The 20,896-nt window shown below is 48.8% G+C and overlaps 13 non-coding genes across 13 annotated transcripts; all 13 read right to left on the bottom strand.

Moving 5' to 3' along the window:
- Window positions 1-280: 280 nt before the first annotated feature.
- Window positions 281-358, bottom strand: LOC135227498 (small nucleolar RNA SNORD115). The gene has a single exon (XR_010317661.1). It is a non-coding gene; the product is annotated as a small nucleolar RNA SNORD115 (small nucleolar RNA).
- Window positions 359-1,976: 1,618 nt separating this feature from the next.
- On the bottom strand, window positions 1,977-2,057 carry LOC135227590 (small nucleolar RNA SNORD115). The gene has a single exon (XR_010317754.1). It is a non-coding gene; the product is annotated as a small nucleolar RNA SNORD115 (small nucleolar RNA).
- Window positions 2,058-3,675: 1,618 nt separating this feature from the next.
- LOC135227497 (small nucleolar RNA SNORD115) lies at window positions 3,676-3,753 on the bottom strand. Its single transcript, XR_010317660.1, has one exon. It is a non-coding gene; the product is annotated as a small nucleolar RNA SNORD115 (small nucleolar RNA).
- Window positions 3,754-5,371: 1,618 nt separating this feature from the next.
- LOC135227589 (small nucleolar RNA SNORD115) lies at window positions 5,372-5,452 on the bottom strand. Its single transcript, XR_010317753.1, has one exon. It is a non-coding gene; the product is annotated as a small nucleolar RNA SNORD115 (small nucleolar RNA).
- A 1,618-nt stretch (window positions 5,453-7,070) lies between these two features.
- Window positions 7,071-7,148, bottom strand: LOC135227496 (small nucleolar RNA SNORD115). The gene has a single exon (XR_010317659.1). It is a non-coding gene; the product is annotated as a small nucleolar RNA SNORD115 (small nucleolar RNA).
- Window positions 7,149-8,766: 1,618 nt separating this feature from the next.
- Window positions 8,767-8,847, bottom strand: LOC135227588 (small nucleolar RNA SNORD115). The gene has a single exon (XR_010317752.1). It is a non-coding gene; the product is annotated as a small nucleolar RNA SNORD115 (small nucleolar RNA).
- Window positions 8,848-10,465: 1,618 nt separating this feature from the next.
- LOC111747935 (small nucleolar RNA SNORD115) lies at window positions 10,466-10,543 on the bottom strand. Its single transcript, XR_002783887.1, has one exon. It is a non-coding gene; the product is annotated as a small nucleolar RNA SNORD115 (small nucleolar RNA).
- A 1,618-nt stretch (window positions 10,544-12,161) lies between these two features.
- Window positions 12,162-12,242, bottom strand: LOC111747899 (small nucleolar RNA SNORD115). The gene has a single exon (XR_002783851.2). It is a non-coding gene; the product is annotated as a small nucleolar RNA SNORD115 (small nucleolar RNA).
- A 1,618-nt stretch (window positions 12,243-13,860) lies between these two features.
- LOC111747933 (small nucleolar RNA SNORD115) lies at window positions 13,861-13,938 on the bottom strand. Its single transcript, XR_002783885.1, has one exon. It is a non-coding gene; the product is annotated as a small nucleolar RNA SNORD115 (small nucleolar RNA).
- Window positions 13,939-15,556: 1,618 nt separating this feature from the next.
- On the bottom strand, window positions 15,557-15,637 carry LOC135227587 (small nucleolar RNA SNORD115). The gene has a single exon (XR_010317751.1). It is a non-coding gene; the product is annotated as a small nucleolar RNA SNORD115 (small nucleolar RNA).
- A 1,618-nt stretch (window positions 15,638-17,255) lies between these two features.
- LOC111747932 (small nucleolar RNA SNORD115) lies at window positions 17,256-17,333 on the bottom strand. Its single transcript, XR_002783884.1, has one exon. It is a non-coding gene; the product is annotated as a small nucleolar RNA SNORD115 (small nucleolar RNA).
- A 1,618-nt stretch (window positions 17,334-18,951) lies between these two features.
- On the bottom strand, window positions 18,952-19,032 carry LOC111747897 (small nucleolar RNA SNORD115). The gene has a single exon (XR_002783849.2). It is a non-coding gene; the product is annotated as a small nucleolar RNA SNORD115 (small nucleolar RNA).
- A 1,618-nt stretch (window positions 19,033-20,650) lies between these two features.
- On the bottom strand, window positions 20,651-20,728 carry LOC111747931 (small nucleolar RNA SNORD115). Its single transcript, XR_002783883.1, has one exon. It is a non-coding gene; the product is annotated as a small nucleolar RNA SNORD115 (small nucleolar RNA).
- Window positions 20,729-20,896: the final 168 nt, after the last annotated feature.

Raw genomic sequence — 20,896 nt, 5'->3', positions numbered from 1 at the left:
GCAAACCCTAGTGCCTTTTGAGGTGTATCCTCACTTGCCTAAGTGTCAGATGGGGCCAGGGCAAATCACGGGAAATCCCTCACCTTTTGTCCTCGCAACGGTGAACTCCTCGGAGGCAGGTTGTGCTAAAGGACACAAAAAGAGGAAAGGAGCCAAGGAATCAGCCTGACCAAAATCGGCCACCCAGGTCTTTTGGATTACTTGGTGCAGGTGAAAGAAATCAAAATGGGAGTCCGCTCTAAAGAAGATCTGGAAGGCTGGGCCAAAGGACTTTCCCACAGGGCCTCAGCATAACCTCTCTGAGCATGATTTTTAGGTCATCATCTCTCTTCCAGACAGATTATGTCATCATTGACCCCAGCCATATCACTCCCCAGGAAAAATCCCCTGAGACCTGAAGATGCTTACCACAAATGTCTTCCTTCCACCCAGGAAGGACAGTGGATGAGAGCGTTCACACATCATCTTCCAGTTTCCCGGGCAGTTGGCTTGACCCCCGTGAAAGCAGGACAAGACACATCGACCTCACTAACCCTTTGAAAAGGGGAAGTGGGTAAGACAGAGATCCCAGAGGAGAAACTCATTTCCCTAAGGCTATGCTTTCAGCCAGACATTCGCGAACACATGGACAAAATCAAGACAGCCATTTGCAACCCGCTGGGGAGTCTGCTGACCCATGACAGAAGGAGAGAATCATGCAATATTCAGAAGAAGGCAGAGAGGTCTCTGGATGTAGCACAAATTTTCAGGAGGACCCAGGCAAAAGGAGCCTTTGCAATTGATTAAGCCTGACTGATGTGTTGAAGGCTGCCAAATATGTGTCCACGGGCACTGTCCAATGTGTGCAGACTCCCGGGAAATGGCACGCAAGAGTCCCCAGCACCGGGGGATCTTCAAATCAGCTGGAGGACATTTAGAAAAGAATAGCTTTCCAAGAATTCTGCCAACACTTGTTAAAATTGCCACAGTCCTTCAACGCTTTCATTTCACCACTGAGCCATGGAGAGACACAATCGAATCTACCTCAGGCCCCAATAATCCCCAGAGAGGGATCACATCTCCTCCTGGATATCAAGCATCAGAGGATCCCGTGGGGCACACGGAAAAGGAGTTCTATGGAATCTCTACAAGATTCCAAAGATCTGTCAAGAAAATGATCTTTCCACATGTGGAAGGCAGCAGTTATGCCTGCATTTCCTGATTAGACTCTCAGCGGATCATGACCTCCTGTGGCATGAACCTGAAATGAGTCATGACGCTCGCGACCCACTTACCGAATGGGATTGAACCTGCCATTAGCTTTTTGACTCAGATATTGGTGCTGCTGCCTTTTCTTGAATGCTACAGCGAGGTATCAGGCTACTCAATTCTTCATCCAATACCGAGATGTCTGGGAAAGATGCCCTAGAGATCCTAAGAGTCCAGTCGCAACTGACACAGGCTTTCAACTCTGGCAAGTCTCTCTGGTTTCTCCAGTAGAGCTGCTACACACTCCCAGCCCGTAAAGAGTTGAGAGTTGAAAATATTCTCAAACTTCCGTAGACATACCCGACTGGGAACCGGACTATCAAAAATTACTCAAGTGGAAATTCTTCTAGGTTCCTGTGCTTCCTAACTATCCACCCGTGCATATCACCGCCACTTGGTCAATCGGTCAGGTCAAGCTCAAAGCAGGGGACACGTCTCAGCTTTTCCACAAAACCCGACTGCCTCTTGGGCTCCCTTTTCACTTGTCTAAGTATCACCAGAGACAAGGGAAAACCGTCGTCATTCACTCACCTTGAGTTCTTTCGGTGGTGAATCTCTTGAAAGCAGGTCTCTCTAAATGACAGAAAAAGAGGAAAAGAGCCAAGGAATCAGCATGGCCAAAATCGGTCAGGGAGGAGTTTTTGATCACTTGGTGGAGGAAAAAGGGATCACAACGGGGGTCCACTCTAAAGCAGATCATTCATGTTAGTGAAAAGGAGTTTCTCTCTGGGCCTCAGCGGGATCCTATTGAGCATGATTTTTATGTCATCATCTCTCTTCGAGACAAGTTGAGGTGTCTTCATTGACCCGAGACATCTCAATCCCCGGGAAAAATCACCTGAGTCTTCAAGTTCCTCACCACCGATATCGTCCATCCAGCCCGCAATCACGCAGGATGAGAAGGTTCCCACATCCTCTTCCGGTTTCCCGGGGAGTAGCTTGACCCTCATGAAAGCAGGAAAACAGGCTTCGACCTTGCAATCCTTTTAAGAAGGGCAAAGAAGTAAGTCAGACATCAGACGAGAGACATTCATTGCCTAACAGCTACGCTTTTTCCACATATAGCCCCAAGTATGGACAAAATCGAGACACACACTTCTCGCCCATTAGTGAGACTGCTGACCCTTGACAGAAAGGCAGACACGTGCCAGATCAAGACAAGGCATAGAGGACTCCGAATGGAGAAAAATACTCAGGAAGTCCCAGCCAAGAACAGGCTATTCATTTGATCAGCCCCGGCTAATGTCTACGAGGAAGCCAAATCTGTGTCCACAGGCACTGTTCCGTGCACGAGCACTTCCAGGAAATGACATCCAAGGGTTCCCAAAACTGGGGATCTTCAAATGAGCTGTGGGACACTCGGAAGAGGGCTTTCACCAAGAATTTGGCCCCAAATTCAACCAGGCATTTCCAGAGTTTGATTTCACCCTTGTGCCATGGAGAGACACAGTCCAGGCCACCTCATTCCCAAAGAATGGGAACACAGGGAACACATCTCCTCCTGTTTATCAACCATCAGAGGATTCCTTGGCACAAAGAGAGCAGGAGTCTTATGGAACCTCTACAGGATTCCAACCAACTCTGTAGGAGCAGTGATCTTTGCACATGTGCAAGGCAGCACTTACGCCTGCTTTCACTGTCCAGAGCTCCAGGGAAACATGACTTCCTGTGGCATGAACCTGAAAGTGCTCCTGACCCTCGTGTGCCCTTCACACCTGGCATCGACCCTGACTTTAGATTTTCTATGCACTTATCTGTGCAGCTACCTTCACTTGAAAGCTGGAGCCAGCTATCGGACTACTGAGTCGCTCATCCAGTTTCAAGATTCATGGGAAATGCGCCCTGCAAATCCTACGAGTCCAACCGCAACTGACACACGCGTTCAAATACAGCAAGTTGACCAGTCTCCTGTAGAGCTCTGAGCCATTCACATCTCATAAATGTCTCAGGAAAACACATTTTTCTAGTTGGCCGATTCTCCCCTTTCAGTAGGCCGTATCGGACTTGGACGCAGGCTATCGAAGATGACTCCAGCACACAGGTTTCAGGATTCTCTGATTCCTAAGTATCCACCCACGCACATCACCGCCACTTAGTCAACCAGGCAAGGTCAAGCAAACACCAGGGGACATGCCTCAGCTTTGTCAGCAAACCCTACTGCCTTTTGAGGTGTATCCTCACTTGCCTAAGTGTCAGATGGGGCCAGGGCAAATCACGGGAAATCCCTCACCTTTTGTCCTCGCAACGGTGAACTCCTCGGAGGCAGGTTGTGCTAAAGGACACAAAAAGAGGAAAGGAGCCAAGGAATCAGCCTGACCAAAATCGGCCACCCAGGTCTTTTGGATTACTTGGTGCAGGTGAAAGAAATCAAAATGGGAGTCCGCTCTAAAGAAGATCTGGAAGGCTGGGCCAAAGGACTTTCCCACAGGGCCTCAGCATAACCTCTCTGAGCATGATTTTTAGGTCATCATCTCTCTTCCAGACAGATTATGTCATCATTGACCCCAGCCATATCACTCCCCAGGAAAAATCCCCTGAGACCTGAAGATGCTTACCACAAATGTCTTCCTTCCACCCAGGAAGGACAGTGGATGAGAGCGTTCACACATCATCTTCCAGTTTCCCGGGCAGTTGGCTTGACCCCCGTGAAAGCAGGACAAGACACATCGACCTCACTAACCCTTTGAAAAGGGGAAGTGGGTAAGACAGAGATCCCAGAGGAGAAACTCATTTCCCTAAGGCTATGCTTTCAGCCAGACATTCGCGAACACATGGACAAAATCAAGACAGCCATTTGCAACCCGCTGGGGAGTCTGCTGACCCATGACAGAAGGAGAGAATCATGCAATATTCAGAAGAAGGCAGAGAGGTCTCTGGATGTAGCACAAATTTTCAGGAGGACCCAGGCAAAAGGAGCCTTTGCAATTGATTAAGCCTGACTGATGTGTTGAAGGCTGCCAAATATGTGTCCACGGGCACTGTCCAATGTGTGCAGACTCCCGGGAAATGGCACGCAAGAGTCCCCAGCACCGGGGGATCTTCAAATCAGCTGGAGGACATTTAGAAAAGAATAGCTTTCCAAGAATTCTGCCAACACTTGTTAAAATTGCCACAGTCCTTCAACGCTTTCATTTCACCACTGAGCCATGGAGAGACACAATCGAATCTACCTCAGGCCCCAATAATCCCCAGAGAGGGATCACATCTCCTCCTGGATATCAAGCATCAGAGGATCCCGTGGGGCACACGGAAAAGGAGTTCTATGGAATCTCTACAAGATTCCAAAGATCTGTCAAGAAAATGATCTTTCCACATGTGGAAGGCAGCAGTTATGCCTGCATTTCCTGATTAGACTCTCAGCGGATCATGACCTCCTGTGGCATGAACCTGAAATGAGTCATGACGCTCGCGACCCACTTACCGAATGGGATTGAACCTGCCATTAGCTTTTTGACTCAGATATTGGTGCTGCTGCCTTTTCTTGAATGCTACAGCGAGGTATCAGGCTACTCAATTCTTCATCCAATACCGAGATGTCTGGGAAAGATGCCCTAGAGATCCTAAGAGTCCAGTCGCAACTGACACAGGCTTTCAACTCTGGCAAGTCTCTCTGGTTTCTCCAGTAGAGCTGCTACACACTCCCATCCCGTAAAGAGTTGAGAGTTGAAAATATTCTCAAACTTCCGTAGACATACCCGACTGGGAACCGGACTATCAAAAATTACTCAAGTGGAAATTCTTCTAGGTTCCTGTGCTTCCTAACTATCCACCCGTGCATATCACCGCCACTTGGTCAATCGGTCAGGTCAAGCTCAAAGCAGGGGACACGTCTCAGCTTTTCCACAAAACCCGACTGCCTCTTGGGCTCCCTTTTCACTTGTCTAAGTATCACCAGAGACAAGGGAAAACCGTCGTCATTCACTCACCTTGAGTTCTTTCGGTGGTGAATCTCTTGAAAGCAGGTCTCTCTAAATGACAGAAAAAGAGGAAAAGAGCCAAGGAATCAGCATGGCCAAAATCGGTCAGGGAGGAGTTTTTGATCACTTGGTGGAGGAAAAAGGGATCACAACGGGGGTCCACTCTAAAGCAGATCATTCATGTTAGTGAAAAGGAGTTTCTCTCTGGGCCTCAGCGGGATCCTATTGAGCATGATTTTTATGTCATCATCTCTCTTCGAGACAAGTTGAGGTGTCTTCATTGACCCGAGACATCTCAATCCCCGGGAAAAATCACCTGAGTCTTCAAGTTCCTCACCACCGATATCGTCCATCCAGCCCGCAATCACGCAGGATGAGAAGGTTCCCACATCCTCTTCCGGTTTCCCGGGGAGTAGCTTGACCCTCATGAAAGCAGGAAAACAGGCTTCGACCTTGCAATCCTTTTAAGAAGGGCAAAGAAGTAAGTCAGACATCAGACGAGAGACATTCATTGCCTAACAGCTACGCTTTTTCCACATATAGCCCCAAGTATGGACAAAATCGAGACACACACTTCTCGCCCATTAGTGAGACTGCTGACCCTTGACAGAAAGGCAGACACGTGCCAGATCAAGACAAGGCATAGAGGACTCCGAATGGAGAAAAATACTCAGGAAGTCCCAGCCAAGAACAGGCTATTCATTTGATCAGCCCCGGCTAATGTCTACGAGGAAGCCAAATCTGTGTCCACAGGCACTGTTCCGTGCACGAGCACTTCCAGGAAATGACATCCAAGGGTTCCCAAAACTGGGGATCTTCAAATGAGCTGTGGGACACTCGGAAGAGGGCTTTCACCAAGAATTTGGCCCCAAATTCAACTAGGCATTTCCAGAGTTTGATTTCACCCTTGTGCCATGGAGAGACACAGTCCAGGCCACCTCATTCCCAAAGAATGGGAACACAGGGAACACATCTCCTCCTGTTTATCAACCATCAGAGGATTCCTTGGCACAAAGAGAGCAGGAGTCTTATGGAACCTCTACAGGATTCCAACCAACTCTGTAGGAGCAGTGATCTTTGCACATGTGCAAGGCAGCACTTACGCCTGCTTTCACTGTCCAGAGCTCCAGGGAAACATGACTTCCTGTGGCATGAACCTGAAAGTGCTCCTGACCCTCGTGTGCCCTTCACACCTGGCATCGACCCTGACTTTAGATTTTCTATGCACTTATCTGTGCAGCTACCTTCACTTGAAAGCTGGAGCCAGCTATCGGACTACTGAGTCGCTCATCCAGTTTCAAGATTCATGGGAAATGCGCCCTGCAAATCCTACGAGTCCAACCGCAACTGACACACGCGTTCAAATACAGCAAGTTGACCAGTCTCCTGTAGAGCTCTGAGCCATTCACATCTCATAAATGTCTCAGGAAAACACATTTTTCTAGTTGGCCGATTCTCCCCTTTCAGTAGGCCGTATCGGACTTGGACGCAGGCTATCGAAGATGACTCCAGCACACAGGTTTCAGGATTCTCTGATTGCTAAGTATCCACCCACGCACATCACCGCCACTTAGTCAACCAGGCAAGGTCAAGCAAACACCAGGGGACATGCCTCAGCTTTGTCAGCAAACCCTACTGCCTTTTGAGGTGTATCCTCACTTGCCTAAGTGTCAGATGGGGCCAGGGCAAATCACGGGAAATCCCTCACCTTTTGTCCTCGCAACGGTGAACTCCTCGGAGGCAGGTTGTGCTAAAGGACACAAAAAGAGGAAAGGAGCCAAGGAATCAGCCTGACCAAAATCGGCCACCCAGGTCTTTTGGATTACTTGGTGCAGGTGAAAGAAATCAAAATGGGAGTCCGCTCTAAAGAAGATCTGGAAGGCTGGGCCAAAGGACTTTCCCACAGGGCCTCAGCATAACCTCTCTGAGCATGATTTTTAGGTCATCATCTCTCTTCCAGACAGATTATGTCATCATTGACCCCAGCCATATCACTCCCCAGGAAAAATCCCCTGAGACCTGAAGATGCTTACCACAAATGTCTTCCTTCCACCCAGGAAGGACAGTGGATGAGAGCGTTCACACATCATCTTCCAGTTTCCCGGGCAGTTGGCTTGACCCCCGTGAAAGCAGGACAAGACACATCGACCTCACTAACCCTTTGAAAAGGGGAAGTGGGTAAGACAGAGATCCCAGAGGAGAAACTCATTTCCCTAAGGCTATGCTTTCAGCCAGACATTCGCGAACACATGGACAAAATCAAGACAGCCATTTGCAACCCGCTGGGGAGTCTGCTGACCCATGACAGAAGGAGAGAATCATGCAATATTCAGAAGAAGGCAGAGAGGTCTCTGGATGTAGCACAAATTTTCAGGAGGACCCAGGCAAAAGGAGCCTTTGCAATTGATTAAGCCTGACTGATGTGTTGAAGGCTGCCAAATATGTGTCCACGGGCACTGTCCAATGTGTGCAGACTCCCGGGAAATGGCACGCAAGAGTCCCCAGCACCGGGGGATCTTCAAATCAGCTGGAGGACATTTAGAAAAGAATAGCTTTCCAAGAATTCTGCCAACACTTGTTAAAATTGCCACAGTCCTTCAACGCTTTCATTTCACCACTGAGCCATGGAGAGACACAATCGAATCTACCTCAGGCCCCAATAATCCCCAGAGAGGGATCACATCTCCTCCTGGATATCAAGCATCAGAGGATCCCGTGGGGCACACGGAAAAGGAGTTCTATGGAATCTCTACAAGATTCCAAAGATCTGTCAAGAAAATGATCTTTCCACATGTGGAAGGCAGCAGTTATGCCTGCATTTCCTGATTAGACTCTCAGCGGATCATGACCTCCTGTGGCATGAACCTGAAATGAGTCATGACGCTCGCGACCCACTTACCGAATGGGATTGAACCTGCCATTAGCTTTTTGACTCAGATATTGGTGCTGCTGCCTTTTCTTGAATGCTACAGCGAGGTATCAGGCTACTCAATTCTTCATCCAATACCGAGATGTCTGGGAAAGATGCCCTAGAGATCCTAAGAGTCCAGTCGCAACTGACACAGGCTTTCAACTCTGGCAAGTCTCTCTGGTTTCTCCAGTAGAGCTGCTACACACTCCCAGCCCGTAAAGAGTTGAGAGTTGAAAATATTCTCAAACTTCCGTAGACATACCCGACTGGGAACCGGACTATCAAAAATTACTCAAGTGGAAATTCTTCTAGGTTCCTGTGCTTCCTAACTATCCACCCGTGCATATCACCGCCACTTGGTCAATCGGTCAGGTCAAGCTCAAAGCAGGGGACACGTCTCAGCTTTTCCACAAAACCCGACTGCCTCTTGGGCTCCCTTTTCACTTGTCTAAGTATCACCAGAGACAAGGGAAAACCGTCGTCATTCACTCACCTTGAGTTCTTTCGGTGGTGAATCTCTTGAAAGCAGGTCTCTCTAAATGACAGAAAAAGAGGAAAAGAGCCAAGGAATCAGCATGGCCAAAATCGGTCAGGGAGGAGTTTTTGATCACTTGGTGGAGGAAAAAGGGATCACAACGGGGGTCCACTCTAAAGCAGATCATTCATGTTAGTGAAAAGGAGTTTCTCTCTGGGCCTCAGCGGGATCCTATTGAGCATGATTTTTATGTCATCATCTCTCTTCGAGACAAGTTGAGGTGTCTTCATTGACCCGAGACATCTCAATCCCCGGGAAAAATCACCTGAGTCTTCAAGTTCCTCACCACCGATATCGTCCATCCAGCCCGCAATCACGCAGGATGAGAAGGTTCCCACATCCTCTTCCGGTTTCCCGGGGAGTAGCTTGACCCTCATGAAAGCAGGAAAACAGGCTTCGACCTTGCAATCCTTTTAAGAAGGGCAAAGAAGTAAGTCAGACATCAGACGAGAGACATTCATTGCCTAACAGCTACGCTTTTTCCACATATAGCCCCAAGTATGGACAAAATCGAGACACACACTTCTCGCCCATTAGTGAGACTGCTGACCCTTGACAGAAAGGCAGACACGTGCCAGATCAAGACAAGGCATAGAGGACTCCGAATGGAGAAAAATACTCAGGAAGTCCCAGCCAAGAACAGGCTATTCATTTGATCAGCCCCGGCTAATGTCTACGAGGAAGCCAAATCTGTGTCCACAGGCACTGTTCCGTGCACGAGCACTTCCAGGAAATGACATCCAAGGGTTCCCAAAACTGGGGATCTTCAAATGAGCTGTGGGACACTCGGAAGAGGGCTTTCACCAAGAATTTGGCCCCAAATTCAACTAGGCATTTCCAGAGTTTGATTTCACCCTTGTGCCATGGAGAGACACAGTCCAGGCCACCTCATTCCCAAAGAATGGGAACACAGGGAACACATCTCCTCCTGTTTATCAACCATCAGAGGATTCCTTGGCACAAAGAGAGCAGGAGTCTTATGGAACCTCTACAGGATTCCAACCAACTCTGTAGGAGCAGTGATCTTTGCACATGTGCAAGGCAGCACTTACGCCTGCTTTCACTGTCCAGAGCTCCAGGGAAACATGACTTCCTGTGGCATGAACCTGAAAGTGCTCCTGACCCTCGTGTGCCCTTCACACCTGGCATCGACCCTGACTTTAGATTTTCTATGCACTTATCTGTGCAGCTACCTTCACTTGAAAGCTGGAGCCAGCTATCGGACTACTGAGTCGCTCATCCAGTTTCAAGATTCATGGGAAATGCGCCCTGCAAATCCTACGAGTCCAACCGCAACTGACACACGCGTTCAAATACAGCAAGTTGACCAGTCTCCTGTAGAGCTCTGAGCCATTCACATCTCATAAATGTCTCAGGAAAACACATTTTTCTAGTTGGCCGATTCTCCCCTTTCAGTAGGCCGTATCGGACTTGGACGCAGGCTATCGAAGATGACTCCAGCACACAGGTTTCAGGATTCTCTGATTGCTAAGTATCCACCCACGCACATCACCGCCACTTAGTCAACCAGGCAAGGTCAAGCAAACACCAGGGGACATGCCTCAGCTTTGTCAGCAAACCCTACTGCCTTTTGAGGTGTATCCTCACTTGCCTAAGTGTCAGATGGGGCCAGGGCAAATCACGGGAAATCCCTCACCTTTTGTCCTCGCAACGGTGAACTCCTCGGAGGCAGGTTGTGCTAAAGGACACAAAAAGAGGAAAGGAGCCAAGGAATCAGCCTGACCAAAATCGGCCACCCAGGTCTTTTGGATTACTTGGTGCAGGTGAGAGAAATCAAAATGGGAGTCCGCTCTAAAGAAGATCTGGAAGGCTGGGCCAAAGGACTTTCCCACAGGGCCTCAGCATAACCTCTCTGAGCATGATTTTTAGGTCATCATCTCTCTTCCAGACAGATTATGTCATCATTGACCCCAGCCATATCACTCCCCAGGAAAAATCCCCTGAGACCTGAAGATGCTTACCACAAATGTCTTCCTTCCACCCAGGAAGGACAGTGGATGAGAGCGTTCACACATCATCTTCCAGTTTCCCGGGCAGTTGGCTTGACCCCCGTGAAAGCAGGACAAGACACATCGACCTCACTAACCCTTTGAAAAGGGGAAGTGGGTAAGACAGAGATCCCAGAGGAGAAACTCATTTCCCTAAGGCTATGCTTTCAGCCAGACATTCGCGAACACATGGACAAAATCAAGACAGCCATTTGCAACCCGCTGGGGAGTCTGCTGACCCATGACAGAAGGAGAGAATCATGCAATATTCAGAAGAAGGCAGAGAGGTCTCTGGATGTAGCACAAATTTTCAGGAGGACCCAGGCAAAAGGAGCCTTTGCAATTGATTAAGCCTGACTGATGTGTTGAAGGCTGCCAAATATGTGTCCACGGGCACTGTCCAATGTGTGCAGACTCCCGGGAAATGGCACGCAAGAGTCCCCAGCACCGGGGGATCTTCAAATCAGCTGGAGGACATTTAGAAAAGAATAGCTTTCCAAGAATTCTGCCAACACTTGTTAAAATTGCCACAGTCCTTCAACGCTTTCATTTCACCACTGAGCCATGGAGAGACACAATCGAATCTACCTCAGGCCCCAATAATCCCCAGAGAGGGATCACATCTCCTCCTGGATATCAAGCATCAGAGGATCCCGTGGGGCACACGGAAAAGGAGTTCTATGGAATCTCTACAAGATTCCAAAGATCTGTCAAGAAAATGATCTTTCCACATGTGGAAGGCAGCAGTTATGCCTGCATTTCCTGATTAGACTCTCAGCGGATCATGACCTCCTGTGGCATGAACCTGAAATGAGTCATGACGCTCGCGACCCACTTACCGAATGGGATTGAACCTGCCATTAGCTTTTTGACTCAGATATTGGTGCTGCTGCCTTTTCTTGAATGCTACAGCGAGGTATCAGGCTACTCAATTCTTCATCCAATACCGAGATGTCTGGGAAAGATGCCCTAGAGATCCTAAGAGTCCAGTCGCAACTGACACAGGCTTTCAACTCTGGCAAGTCTCTCTGGTTTCTCCAGTAGAGCTGCTACACACTCCCAGCCCGTAAAGAGTTGAGAGTTGAAAATATTCTCAAACTTCCGTAGACATACCCGACTGGGAACCGGACTATCAAAAATTACTCAAGTGGAAATTCTTCTAGGTTCCTGTGCTTCCTAACTATCCACCCGTGCATATCACCGCCACTTGGTCAATCGGTCAGGTCAAGCTCAAAGCAGGGGACACGTCTCAGCTTTTCCACAAAACCCGACTGCCTCTTGGGCTCCCTTTTCACTTGTCTAAGTATCACCAGAGACAAGGGAAAACCGTCGTCATTCACTCACCTTGAGTTCTTTCGGTGGTGAATCTCTTGAAAGCAGGTCTCTCTAAATGACAGAAAAAGAGGAAAAGAGCCAAGGAATCAGCATGGCCAAAATCGGTCAGGGAGGAGTTTTTGATCACTTGGTGGAGGAAAAAGGGATCACAACGGGGGTCCACTCTAAAGCAGATCATTCATGTTAGTGAAAAGGAGTTTCTCTCTGGGCCTCAGCGGGATCCTATTGAGCATGATTTTTATGTCATCATCTCTCTTCGAGACAAGTTGAGGTGTCTTCATTGACCCGAGACATCTCAATCCCCGGGAAAAATCACCTGAGTCTTCAAGTTCCTCACCACCGATATCGTCCATCCAGCCCGCAATCACGCAGGATGAGAAGGTTCCCACATCCTCTTCCGGTTTCCCGGGGAGTAGCTTGACCCTCATGAAAGCAGGAAAACAGGCTTCGACCTTGCAATCCTTTTAAGAAGGGCAAAGAAGTAAGTCAGACATCAGACGAGAGACATTCATTGCCTAACAGCTACGCTTTTTCCACATATAGCCCCAAGTATGGACAAAATCGAGACACACACTTCTCGCCCATTAGTGAGACTGCTGACCCTTGACAGAAAGGCAGACACGTGCCAGATCAAGACAAGGCATAGAGGACTCCGAATGGAGAAAAATACTCAGGAAGTCCCAGCCAAGAACAGGCTATTCATTTGATCAGCCCCGGCTAATGTCTACGAGGAAGCCAAATCTGTGTCCACAGGCACTGTTCCGTGCACGAGCACTTCCAGGAAATGACATCCAAGGGTTCCCAAAACTGGGGATCTTCAAATGAGCTGTGGGACACTCGGAAGAGGGCTTTCACCAAGAATTTGGCCCCAAATTCAACTAGGCATTTCCAGAGTTTGATTTCACCCTTGTGCCATGGAGAGACACAGTCCAGGCCACCTCATTCCCAAAGAATGGGAACACAGGGAACACATCTCCTCCTGTTTATCAACCATCAGAGGATTCCTTGGCACAAAGAGAGCAGGAGTCTTATGGAACCTCTACAGGATTCCAACCAACTCTGTAGGAGCAGTGATCTTTGCACATGTGCAAGGCAGCACTTACGCCTGCTTTCACTGTCCAGAGCTCCAGGGAAACATGACTTCCTGTGGCATGAACCTGAAAGTGCTCCTGACCCTCGTGTGCCCTTCACACCTGGCATCGACCCTGACTTTAGATTTTCTATGCACTTATCTGTGCAGCTACCTTCACTTGAAAGCTGGAGCCAGCTATCGGACTACTGAGTCGCTCATCCAGTTTCAAGATTCATGGGAAATGCGCCCTGCAAATCCTACGAGTCCAACCGCAACTGACACACGCGTTCAAATACAGCAAGTTGACCAGTCTCCTGTAGAGCTCTGAGCCATTCACATCTCATAAATGTCTCAGGAAAACACATTTTTCTAGTTGGCCGATTCTCCCCTTTCAGTAGGCCGTATCGGACTTGGACGCAGGCTATCGAAGATGACTCCAGCACACAGGTTTCAGGATTCTCTGATTCCTAAGTATCCACCCACGCACATCACCGCCACTTAGTCAACCAGGCAAGGTCAAGCAAACACCAGGGGACATGCCTCAGCTTTGTCAGCAAACCCTACTGCCTTTTGAGGTGTATCCTCACTTGCCTAAGTGTCAGATGGGGCCAGGGCAAATCACGGGAAATCCCTCACCTTTTGTCCTCGCAACGGTGAACTCCTCGGAGGCAGGTTGTGCTAAAGGACACAAAAAGAGGAAAGGAGCCAAGGAATCAGCCTGACCAAAATCGGCCACCCAGGTCTTTTGGATTACTTGGTGCAGGTGAGAGAAATCAAAATGGGAGTCCGCTCTAAAGAAGATCTGGAAGGCTGGGCCAAAGGACTTTCCCACAGGGCCTCAGCATAACCTCTCTGAGCATGATTTTTAGGTCATCATCTCTCTTCCAGACAGATTATGTCATCATTGACCCCAGCCATATCACTCCCCAGGAAAAATCCCCTGAGACCTGAAGATGCTTACCACAAATGTCTTCCTTCCACCCAGGAAGGACAGTGGATGAGAGCGTTCACACATCATCTTCCAGTTTCCCGGGCAGTTGGCTTGACCCCCGTGAAAGCAGGACAAGACACATCGACCTCACTAACCCTTTGAAAAGGGGAAGTGGGTAAGACAGAGATCCCAGAGGAGAAACTCATTTCCCTAAGGCTATGCTTTCAGCCAGACATTCGCGAACACATGGACAAAATCAAGACAGCCATTTGCAACCCGCTGGGGAGTCTGCTGACCCATGACAGAAGGAGAGAATCATGCAATATTCAGAAGAAGGCAGAGAGGTCTCTGGATGTAGCACAAATTTTCAGGAGGACCCAGGCAAAAGGAGCCTTTGCAATTGATTAAGCCTGACTGATGTGTTGAAGGCTGCCAAATATGTGTCCACGGGCACTGTCCAATGTGTGCAGACTCCCGGGAAATGGCACGCAAGAGTCCCCAGCACCGGGGGATCTTCAAATCAGCTGGAGGACATTTAGAAAAGAATAGCTTTCCAAGAATTCTGCCAACACTTGTTAAAATTGCCACAGTCCTTCAACGCTTTCATTTCACCACTGAGCCATGGAGAGACACAATCGAATCTACCTCAGGCCCCAATAATCCCCAGAGAGGGATCACATCTCCTCCTGGATATCAAGCATCAGAGGATCCCGTGGGGCACACGGAAAAGGAGTTCTATGGAATCTCTACAAGATTCCAAAGATCTGTCAAGAAAATGATCTTTCCACATGTGGAAGGCAGCAGTTATGCCTGCATTTCCTGATTAGACTCTCAGCGGATCATGACCTCCTGTGGCATGAACCTGAAATGAGTCATGACGCTCGCGACCCACTTACCGAATGGGATTGAACCTGCCATTAGCTTTTTGACTCAGATATTGGTGCTGCTGCCTTTTCTTGAATGCTACAGCGAGGTATCAGGCTACTCAATTCTTCATCCAATACCGAGATGTCTGGGAAAGATGCCCTAGAGATCCTAAGAGTCCAGTCGCAACTGACACAGGCTTTCAACTCTGGCAAGTCTCTCTGGTTTCTCCAGTAGAGCTGCTACACACTCCCAGCCCGTAAAGAGTTGAGAGTTGAAAATATTCTCAAACTTCCGTAGACATACCCGACTGGGAACCGGACTATCAAAAATTACTCAAGTGGAAATTCTTCTAGGTTCCTGTGCTTCCTAACTATCCACCCGTGCATATCACCGCCACTTGGTCAATCGGTCAGGTCAAGCTCAAAGCAGGGGACACGTCTCAGCTTTTCCACAAAACCCGACTGCCTCTTGGGCTCCCTTTTCACTTGTCTAAGTATCACCAGAGACAAGGGAAAACCGTCGTCATTCACTCACCTTGAGTTCTTTCGGTGGTGAATCTCTTGAAAGCAGGTCTCTCTAAATGACAGAAAAAGAGGAAAAGAGCCAAGGAATCAGCATGGCCAAAATCGGTCAGGGAGGAGTTTTTGATCACTTGGTGGAGGAAAAAGGGATCACAACGGGGGTCCACTCTAAAGCAGATCATTCATGTTAGTGAAAAGGAGTTTCTCTCTGGGCCTCAGCGGGATCCTATTGAGCATGATTTTTATGTCATCATCTCTCTTCGAGACAAGTTGAGGTGTCTTCATTGACCCGAGACATCTCAATCCCCGGGAAAAATCACCTGAGTCTTCAAGTTCCTCACCACCGATATCGTCCATCCAGCCCGCAATCACGCAGGATGAGAAGGTTCCCACATCCTCTTCCGGTTTCCCGGGGAGTAGCTTGACCCTCATGAAAGCAGGAAAACAGGCTTCGACCTTGCAATCCTTTTAAGAAGGGCAAAGAAGTAAGTCAGACATCAGACGAGAGACATTCATTGCCTAACAGCTACGCTTTTTCCACATATAGCCCCAAGTATGGACAAAATCGAGACACACACTTCTCGCCCATTAGTGAGACTGCTGACCCTTGACAGAAAGGCAGACACGTGCCAGATCAAGACAAGGCATAGAGGACTCCGAATGGAGAAAAATACTCAGGAAGTCCCAGCCAAGAACAGGCTATTCATTTGATCAGCCCCGGCTAATGTCTACGAGGAAGCCAAATCTGTGTCCACAGGCACTGTTCCGTGCACGAGCACTTCCAGGAAATGACATCCAAGGGTTCCCAAAACTGGGGATCTTCAAATGAGCTGTGGGACACTCGGAAGAGGGCTTTCACCAAGAATTTGGCCCCAAATTCAACTAGGCATTTCCAGAGTTTGATTTCACCCTTGTGCCATGGAGAGACACAGTCCAGGCCACCTCATTCCCAAAGAATGGGAACACAGGGAACACATCTCCTCCTGTTTATCAACCATCAGAGGATTCCTTGGCACAAAGAGAGCAGGAGTCTTATGGAACCTCTACAGGATTCCAACCAACTCTGTAGGAGCAGTGATCTTTGCACATGTGCAAGGCAGCACTTACGCCTGCTTTCACTGTCCAGAGCTCCAGGGAAACATGACTTCCTGTGGCATGAACCTGAAAGTGCTCCTGACCCTCGTGTGCCCTTCACACCTGGCATCGACCCTGACTTTAGATTTTCTATGCACTTATCTGTGCAGCTACCTTCACTTGAAAGCTGGAGCCAGCTTTCGGACTACTGAGTCGCTCATCCAGTTTCAAGATTCATGGGAAATGCGCCCTGCAAATCCTACGAGTCCAACCGCAACTGACACACGCGTTCAAATACAGCAAGTTGACCAGTCTCCTGTAGAGCTCTGAGCCATTCACATCTCATAAATGTCTCAGGAAAACACATTTTTCTAGTTGGCCGATTCTCCCCTTTCGGTAGGCCGTATCGGACTTGGACGCAGGCTATCGAAGATGACTCCAGCACACAGGTTTCAGGATTCTCTGATTCCTAAGTATCCACCCACGCACATCACCGCCACTTAGTCAACCAGGCAAGGTCAAGCAAACACCAGGGGACATGCCTCAGCTTTGTCAGCAAACCCTACTGCCTTTTGAGGTGTATCCTCACTTGCCTAAGTGTCAGATGGGGCCAGGGCAAATCACGGGAAATCCCTCACCTTTTGTCCTCGCAACGGTGAACTCCTCGGAGGCAGGTTGTGCTAAAGGACACAAAAAGAGGAAAGGAGCCAAGGAATCAGCCTGACCAAAATCGGCCACCCAGGTCTTTTGGATTACTTGGTGCAGGTGAGAGAAATCAAAATGGGAGTCCGCTCTAAAGAAGATCTGGAAGGCTGGGCCAAAGGACTTTCCCACAGGGCCTCAGCATAACCTCTCTGAGCATGATTTTTAGGTCATCATCTCTCTTCCAGACAGATTATGTCATCATTGACCCCAGCCATATCACTCCCCAGGAAAAATCCCCTGAGACCTGAAGATGCTTACCACAAATGTCTTCCTTCCACCCAGGAAGGACAGTGGATGAGAGCGTTCACACATCATCTTCCAGTTTCCCGGGCAGTTGGCTTGACCCCCGTGAAAGCAGGACAAGACACATCGACCTCACTAACCCTTTGAAAAGGGGAAGTGGGTAAGACAGAGATCCCAGAAGAGAAACTCATTTCCCTAAGGCTATGCTTTCAGCCAGACATTCGCGAACACATGGACAAAATCAAGACAGCCATTTGCAACCCGCTGGGGAGTCTGCTGACCCATGACAGAAGGAGAGAATCATGCAATATTCAGAAGAAGGCAGAGAGGTCTCTGGATGTAGCACAAATTTTCAGGAGGACCCAGGCAAAAGGAGCCTTTGCAATTGATTAAGCCTGACTGATGTGTTGAAGGCTGCCAAATATGTGTCCACGGGCGCTGTCCAATGTGTGCAGACTCCCGGGAAATGGCACGCAAGAGTCCCCAGCACCGGGGGATCTTCAAATCAGCTGGAGGACATTTGGAAAAGAATAGCTTTCCAAGAATTCTGCCAACACTTGTTAAAATTGCCACAGTCCTTCAACGCTTTCATTTCACCACTGAGCCATGGAGAGACACAATCGAATCTACCTCAGGCCCCAATAATCCCCAGAGAGGGATCACATCTCCTCCTGGATATCAAGCATCAGAGGATCCCGTGGGGCACACGGAAAAGGAGTTCTATGGAATCTCTACAAGATTCCAAAGATCTGTCAAGAAAATGATCTTTCCACATGTGGAAGGCAGCAGTTATGCCTGCATTTCCTGATTAGACTCTCAGCGGATCATGACCTCCTGTGGCATGAACCTGAAATGAGTCATGACGCTCGCGACCCACTTACCGAATGGGATTGAACCTGCCATTAGCTTTTTGACTCAGATATTGGTGCTGCTGCCTTTTCTTGAATGCTACAGCGAGGTATCAGGCTACTCAATTCTTCATCCAATACCGAGATGTCTGGGAAAGATGCCCTAGAGATCCTAAGAGTCCAGTCGCAACTGACACAGGCTTTCAACTCTGGCAAGTCTCTCTGGTTTCTCCAGTAGAGCTGCTACACACTCCCATCCCGTAAAGAGTTGAGAGTTGAAAATATTCTCAAACTTCCGTAGACATACCCGACTGGGAACCGGACTATCAAAAATTACTCAAGTGGAAATTCTTCTAGGTTCCTGTGCTTCCTAACTATCCACCCGTGCATATCACCGCCACTTGGTCAATCGGTCAGGTCAAGCTCAAAGCAGGGGACACGTCTCAGCTTTTCCACAAAACCCGACTGCCTCTTGGGCTCCCTTTTCACTTGTCTAAGTATCACCAGAGACAAGGGAAAACCGTCGTCATTCACTCACCTTGAGTTCTTTCGGTGGTGAATCTCTTGAAAGCAGGTCTCTCTAAATGACAGAAAAAGAGGAAAAGAGCCAAGGAATCAGCATGGCCAAAATCGGTCAGGGAGGAGTTTTTGATCACTTGGTGGAGGAAAAAGGGATCACAACGGGGGTCCACTCTAAAGCAGATCATTCATGTTAGTGAAAAGGAGTTTCTCTCTGGGCCTCAGCGGGATCCTATTGAGCATGATTTTTATGTCATCATCTCTCTTCGAGACAAGTTGAGGTGTCTTCATTGACCCGAGACATCTCAATCCCCGGGAAAAATCACCTGAGTCTTCAAGTTCCTCACCACCGATATCGTCCATCCAGCCCGCAATCACGCAGGATGAGAAGGTTCCCACATCCTCTTCCGGTTTCCCGGGGAGTAGCTTGACCCTCATGAAAGCAGGAAAACAGGCTTCGACCTTGCAATCCTTTTAAGAAGGGCAAAGAAGTAAGTCAGACATCAGACGAGAGACATTCATTGCCTAACAGCTACGCTTTTTCCACATATAGCCCCAAGTATGGACAAAATCGAGACACACACTTCTCGCCCATTAGTGAGACTGCTGACCCTTGACAGAAAGGCAGACACGTGCCAGATCAAGACAAGGCATAGAGGACTCCGAATGGAGAAAAATACTCAGGAAGTCCCAGCCAAGAAGAGGCTATTCATTTGATCAGCCCCGGCTAATGTCTACGAGGAAGCCAAATCTGTGTCCACAGGCACTGTTCCGTGCACGAGCACTTCCAGGAAATGACATCCAAGGGTTCCCAAAACTGGGGATCTTCAAATGAGCTGTGGGACACTCGGAAGAGGGCTTTCACCAAGAATTTGGCCCCAAATTCAACTAGGCATTTCCAGAGTTTGATTTCACCCTTGTGCCATGGAGAGACACAGTCCAGGCCACCTCATTCCCAAAGAATGGGAACACAGGGAACACATCTCCTCCTGTTTATCAACCATCAGAGGATTCCTTGGCACAAAGAGAGCAGGAGTCTTATGGAACCTCTACAGGATTCCAACCAACTCTGTAGGAGCAGTGATCTTTGCACATGTGCAAGGCAGCACTTACGCCTGCTTTCACTGTCCAGAGCTCCAGGGAAACATGACTTCCTGTGGCATGAACCTGAAAGTGCTCCTGACCCTCGTGTGCCCTTCACACCTGGCATCGACCCTGACTTTAGATTTTCTATGCACTTATCTGTGCAGCTACCTTCACTTGAAAGCTGGAGCCAGCTATCGGACTACTGAGTCGCTCATCCAGTTTCAAGATTCATGGGAAATGCGCCCTGCAAATCCTACGAGTCCAACCGCAACTGACACACGCGTTCAAATACAGCAAGTTGACCAGTCTCCTGTAGAGCTCTGAGCCATTCACATCTCATAAATGTCTCAGGAAAACACATTTTTCTAGTTGGCCGATTCTCCCCTTTCAGTAGGCCGTATCGGACTTGGACGCAGGCTATCGAAGATGACTCCAGCACACAGGTTTCAGGATTCTCTGATTCCTAAGTATCCACCCACGCACATCACCGCCACTTAGTCAACCAGGCAAGGTCAAGCAAACACCAGGGGACATGCCTCAGCTTTGTCAGCAAACCCTACTGCCTTTTGAGGTGTATCCTCACTTGCCTAAGTGTCAGATGGGGCCAGGGCAAATCACGGGAAATCCCTCACCTTTTGTCCTCGCAACGGTGAACTCCTCGGAGGCAGGTTGTGCTAAAGGACACAAAAAGAGGAAAGGAGCCAAGGAATCAGCCTGACCAAAATCGGCCACCCAGGTCTTTTGGATTACTTGGTGCAGGTGAGAGAAATCAAAATGGGAGTCCGCTCTAAAGAAGATCTGGAAGGCTGGGCCAAAGGACTTTCCCACAGGGCCTCAGCATAACCTCTCTGAGCATGATTTTTAGGTCATCATCTCTCTTCCAGACAGATTATGTCATCATTGACCCCAGCCATATCACTCCCCAGGAAAAATCCCCTGAGACCTGAAGATGCTTACCACAAATGTCTTCCTTCCACCCAGGAAGGACAGTGGATGAGAGCGTTCACACATCATCTTCCAGTTTCCCGGGCAGTTGGCTTGACCCCCGTGAAAGCAGGACAAGACACATCGACCT

This window comes from Loxodonta africana, chromosome 13 (assembly GCF_030014295.1).
Source record: "Loxodonta africana isolate mLoxAfr1 chromosome 13, mLoxAfr1.hap2, whole genome shotgun sequence".
Classification (NCBI taxonomy): Eukaryota; Metazoa; Chordata; class Mammalia; order Proboscidea; family Elephantidae; genus Loxodonta; species Loxodonta africana.
The sequence above is the reverse complement of the archived record's forward strand: the minus strand, read 5'-3'. Positions and strand labels throughout refer to the sequence as shown.